Raw genomic sequence first — 6123 nt, 5'->3', positions numbered from 1 at the left:
ATGTTAATATATTTATTCTACGTCATTTCCAAACATGCTGTACCTTCAAGGGTGTTTTTAAAAAGCTAAAAAATTTTAAGTTAAATAAGAGTATTTTGCATAAATGAAATGCTAAGTATTAATTAAAAGCTAATCAGTGAAGCTATCTTCCATTTTTTTCACAAAAAACTACAGAAATTTCATTTCCACCACACTGTCTCTGTGGTGGAAATGACATTTATGGTTGCAAAGTACAACTGATATGTTTAATGACTTTTTGAATTGAGTCTACTGAGTGTGATGAGTTTAAGACTTTTTCTAATAAATATCTCTGCTGTTTCTCTACATTCACGTTAATTCATTGTCATTTCCACAACACCCTGTCATTTCCACCACCACCCTGTCATTTCCATCACCACCCTGTCATTTCAATCACCACACATTTTTTTTAAATATTTAAAAAGTTCTCATCACACATTAAAAGTGTATCCACAATTTACGAGATTATGCTCTACTTAATATAAAAATTCTAGTTATTTATTTTCTAATATGCTCTTACCCAAACCAATATTAAATTTCAGAGTGTGACAGGTGTACAGTTCAGCATTTGGTCCTTAGGGCAGTCAATTTATCTCATTGACAAATGTATAATTATTGTACATTGTGGAAAAACTGGTAAAACTAGTTACAAAAATGATCTTAGACGATTCTTGAGTGGCATAAGTTATTCTATATTTAAATAACAGCTGTATATTGACATGTGGTGGAAATGACATTTGTTCATTGCAGGTCGGAAAAATGTAAAATATTAACAATTTCTCTTGTAATAAAGTTTGTCCTCTTACAGACCTTAAAACTAGACAAATTATTTAAACTTATGAGACTGTATTACGTGACTTTTGAACAAGTTTTTTTTATTCAACTTCACAAGGCTAAAAGTTGAAGAAACGCACAGTTATGTTTTTGTTGGACAATTGCTTTTTTTGTAATATTTTAAATTAGTATCGCAGTAGTATGGGTAATAAAAACAAAAGAAATAGTTTACAATTTTTTTTTTGAATCACTAATTTTGGCGCCCCTAGGGATCGGCGGTGCCCCATTTGCCTATTCGGCCTATGCCACAGGCCGGCCCTGCTTTGAAATCACATCACATCGGAATATTTAAACCTGCTTTTACGCAACCACTGATCCAGAGAGCAGTGCTCATCATGTAAGCTTTATATTTGAAACAGCTTCACACACAGTCTACATTGCAGGCTACATTTCTGCGCTGTAAACATTAAATAATATTGAAAATATTGGGATAAAAGTTTTTAATCCGAAGACTCTGACGTTGCGGCAGCTGCGATCAATGAGTAGGATAATTGGCCTTTGGAACTAATGATATGCTTCAAATAATGATTGTATGTATTATTAATTATGCCAGTAGGTGGCGAACAGTGATTGTTAAAATGTATTTGTTGTCTGAATCATTCATTCAAGAGATTCGTTCAAAAACTCTGGATGAAATAAGTCTTGGCAAGGCAAGGCAAGGCAAGTTTATTTATACACAGTGGTATTCAAAGTGCTGTACATAAAAGGAAGTAAAATAATCATAACAAATAATCACAACAATAAAAACAAGGAATTTAAAAACTTTTACAATGATTTAAAAATTTATTTAAAATGAATTAAGAATAGAAAATGATTATACATAAAATACAGTGCAATCAGTTTGGACGTAGCACAGTGCTCATTCAGTAAATGCACAGCTAAACAGATGAGTTTTGAGTCTGGATTTAAATGTGGCTAATGTTTTAGCACATCTGATCTCTTCTGGAAGCTGGTTCCAACAGCGGGCAGCATAATAGCTAAAAGCGGAATCCCCTTGTTTTGTGTGAACCCTTGGTATTTCTAACTGACTCGATCCTAATGATCGGTGTGGTCTGTTAGGTTTATATTCAGTGAGCATATCTGCAATGTATGTAGGTCCTAGGCCATTGAGAGATTTATAAAAGAGTAAGAGTACTTTAAAATCAATCCTAAATGTAACTGAAAGCCAGTGTAAGGACCTGAAGACTGGTGTGATATGCTCAGGTTGTCTGGTTCTAGTCAGAATCCTGGCAGCAGTGTTTACAATAGTCCACCCTGCTGGTGATAAAGGCATGAACAAGTTTCTCCAAGTTTTGATTGGAAACAAAACATCTAATTCTTGCAATGTTTTTGAGATGATAGTATGCTGATTTAGTTACGGCTTTGATATGACTACTGAAACTAAGGTCTGTCTCCAGAATCACCCCAAGATTCTTGACTTGATTTTTAGTTGTTTGACCCAGTCAAGGTATGCATTCACCTTGAGAACTTCATCTTTGTTTCCAAATGCAATGACTTCAGTTTTCTCCTTTCAGTTCTGGCACATCCAGCTGTTAATTTCATCAATGCATTGGCAGAGGGAGTCAATGGGGTTGCAGTCATTTGGCGATAAGGCTAGTTAAACCTGGGTATCATCTGCATAGCTGTGATAGGCAATTTGGTTCTGGAATGAGTTTCCTCAAATCAGACTTAACGTAGTGTGTCTATGTTTCTTCCGTTTCTGGATTATGGTCTTCACGGTTGGCACTGGTATCCCTAAACGCTTTAATTTTTTTTTTATAACCCTCTCCAGCTTTATGGAAGTTTACCAATTTCATTTTAGGTCTTTCCTGATTCCATTGTTGCTTGAGACTGCTCCTAGAGATCTACCCACTTGCAAATATAAAATTAACACCTAATTTAAGACACCTGGTGCCACTCATCAAGCATTAAGTGTCGATGTTTTTTTCAGACACCTAATTTTACATATTAAAGTTAAATACCTAGAGGGTTTATTAAAGGAGATGTAAACGTTTGAGCTTGCTATTAAAGATAAATTTTGACTTAAAATTGAGGCCATACCATAAAAGGTTTTCAGAGGGGAAACACATTTGATGGAAGGCTATTTTGAAGATGAACTGTAAAACAGAGGCAGATGTTTTGATTATTCACCCAAGGTGTAAGGGGGGTGCAAACTTTTGCACTCAACTGTACATATCCTTAAGCGAGTACTTCCAAAGGAAGCAAAAGGAGAAATATCAACCAAAAGCATATTTTAATCAAATAATATCAATGAAATATTGTATATTCATATTAATTCCTCATTAAGGTGAACATGTTGAAATTCGTCCCGGGTTACTTGACTGTAACCCTGTTCCCTGAAAAAGCGGGAACGAGATGCTGCGCTGAAAGCGCAATGGGAAAACATTCTTTGTTCGACCGGTTGTGAAGCACGTGTGTCAAACACGCCAAGAATTGGCTTAAATAACCTCTGTTGGTGACGTCATGATCACATGCACCTGCGAGGTTAGAAATAGACATGACACGGAAACATCCTCAGGTTATACCTTTGTCTGAAATGACGTCCAGGCACGACTACAGTGCGGCATTGAGGCACAGCATCTCGTTCCCGCTTTTTCGGGGAACAGGGTTACAGTCAAGTAACCCGGGACGTTCCCCTATCAAAAGCTACTCTCGATGCTGCGCTGAAAGCGCTATGGGAACGAGAATACCAACGCCGCCGCACTGGAAGTGTCTGGACCCCCAACGTTGTGTAGTGTGTGCGCACAAACATGAAAGAGGTCTCAGACATGACTCTGGGATGTCGACTCAAGGACATGCGAGCCCGGAGTAACATGAACATCCAAACTATAGAATCTAACAAATGTGTGCGGAGAGGACCAACCTGCCGCATCACAAACTTGCTGCAAGGGGACACCTCTTGCCAAAGCCATTGAAGATGCAATCCCCCTGGTTGAATGGGCCCTTACACCTAGAGGCGAAGCTTGACCACGCGCCTCATAGGCTAGGGCAATAGCATCCCTCACCCAATGTGACATAGTCTGTCGAGTGGCAGCCGCCCCCCGGTTGCGGCCTCCAAAACGTACGAAAAGCTGCTCCGACTTACGCCACTGGCTAGTGCGGTCGACGTAAATCTTGAGAGCACGTACTGGACACAGTAAGTGAAGTTTCTCCTGCTCCGGTGTCGTGAACGGCGGAGGGCAGAAGGCTTCGAGAACGACCGGATTTATGGTCGAGAATGGAACCTTCAGAAGATAACTAGGGTGAGGATGCAAAATAGCTTTGACCAGCCCAGGGGCAAAATCTAGGCAGGATGGCGAGACTGACAGAGCCTGCAAATTCCCAATTCTCTTCAGAGAAGTAATAGCTGTTAGAAAAAACATCTTTAGGGTCAGAAACCTGACAGGCGCTGACTCTAGTGGTTCGAAAGGGGTGTCCACTAAGCCCTCAAGCACTATAGCTACGTCCCATGAAGAAACTGTCGCTCTAGCTGGCGGCCTCAACCGCTTAGCTCCTCGAATGAAGCGGGCAACTAGAGGGTGTTTCCCCACCGAAACCCCATCAATCAGAGCATGGCAAGCCGAGATGGCTGCCACGTAAGTTCTGAGAATATTAGGACATGTGCCTGAGGACAGTTTCTCTTGCAGAAACTCCAGTACTGAAACAATCTGGCAGTGAACTGGATCTGCATGATGTGTCGTACACCAACTTTCGAAAACTCGCCATTTGACGGCATAAGTTCTTATAGTGGAGGGAGCCCTAGAGCTCAGAATAGTCTCTATTACATCGGCTGGGAGGCCAGCATGTCTCAGTTGGTCCCCCTCAGGGGCCAGACATGAAGGTTCCAGAGCTCGGGCCAGGGATGAAATATTGTCCCCTGTGCCTGAGAGAGAAGGTCCCTCCTCACCGGAATCGCCAACGGCGAGCCGTCGAGGAGAGATATTAGATCTGAGAACCATATTTTGGTCGGCCAACAGGGCGCTATCAGTAAGAGGCGAGACCCCTGTTGACGGACCTTGGCCAGGACTCCTGGGAGCAGAGCGACCGGGGGAAATGCGTAAAGACACAGTCTGGGCCACACATGGGCCATCGCGTCCAGACCCAGGGGAGCTGGATGAGTCAGAGAGAAGTAGAGGGGACATTGTGCTGTCTCCTGTGAAGCAAAGAGGTCCACCTCTGCTTCGTAAAATCTTTCCCAGATTTGACTGATTACTTCGGGGTGGAGTTTCCATTCCCCGTGAATCACAGCTTGTCTGGACAGCAAGTCTGCTCCCACATTCATATGCCCGGGAATGTAAATCGCCCTGAGGGACAGGAACTTGTCCTCCCTGACGATTTATGTAAGAGACTACTGCCGTGTTGTCCACCCGCACTAGGACATGGTAGCCTCTTAACTGCTGGAGGAATTATTTCAGAAATACAGCCTTCATTTCGAGGCAATTGATGTGCCATTCGAGAAGATGACCTCTCCAGATCCCTTGGGCTGGACGGCCATCTAAGACCGCTCCCCAGCCCGTGAGGGATGCGTCTGTCGTTAGCATCTTGCGACGACTACACGGACCTAGAGTGGGACCCAAAGTCAGAAACCGGGGTCTGAACCACATAGAAAGGGTACGAAGCCCCTGGCGCGTAACCCTTATTTGCCTCTGGGGATTGGCCCTTGGATGAAATCCCCTGGCTCTGAGCCACAACTGAAACGATCTCATGTGTAGGAGACCCAAGGGTATCACCGTGGATGCAGCTGCCATGAGACCTAGAACTCTCTGAAGGTAATGAACAGTAATCTTCTGGCCTAGCTTGATGTTCTTTAGGGCGTTTAGAATGGATTCGACACGTGCAGGAGACAGCTGTGCCCGCATCGTGATCGAATCCCATACGACCCCCAAATACGTTGTCCTCTGAGCAGAAGAGAGAACGCTTTTCTTGGCGTTGAGTCTCAACCCCAGAGATTCGAGATGAGCTAGGACGACATCCCGATGTCGAAGCGCTAGCTCCTGAGACTGAGCCAGAATCAACCAGTCGTCTATGTAGTTTAAAATGCGGATGCCCTGGAGTCGTAGAGGAGCCAGAGCTGCATCCATGCATTTGGTGTAAGTGCGGGGTGACAAGGCTAGGCCGAACGGAAGAACCCGATACTGGTAGGCTTCGCCCCCGAAAGCAAACCTCAGGAACTTTCTGTATTGTGGAAATATTTCTAGATGAAAATAAGCGTCCTTTAGATCGATTTTCACAAACCAATCCTCCAATTGGATGTGAGAAACAATCATCTTGATAGTCAGCATTTTGAACTTG

At 42.8% G+C, this 6123-nt stretch overlaps 1 protein-coding gene across 1 annotated transcript in view; it reads left to right on the top strand.

Moving 5' to 3' along the window:
* The window catches only part of LOC131524099 (tripartite motif-containing protein 16-like), a 30766-nt gene that overhangs the window by 16424 nt on the left and 8219 nt on the right, over nt 1–6123 (top strand). The window lies entirely within an intron of this gene.

The sequence above is a fragment of the Onychostoma macrolepis genome, chromosome 18, assembly GCF_012432095.1.
Source record: "Onychostoma macrolepis isolate SWU-2019 chromosome 18, ASM1243209v1, whole genome shotgun sequence".
In the NCBI taxonomy this organism is placed as follows: Eukaryota; Metazoa; Chordata; class Actinopteri; order Cypriniformes; family Cyprinidae; genus Onychostoma; species Onychostoma macrolepis.
This window is presented reverse-complemented; position numbering and strand designations above follow the sequence as displayed.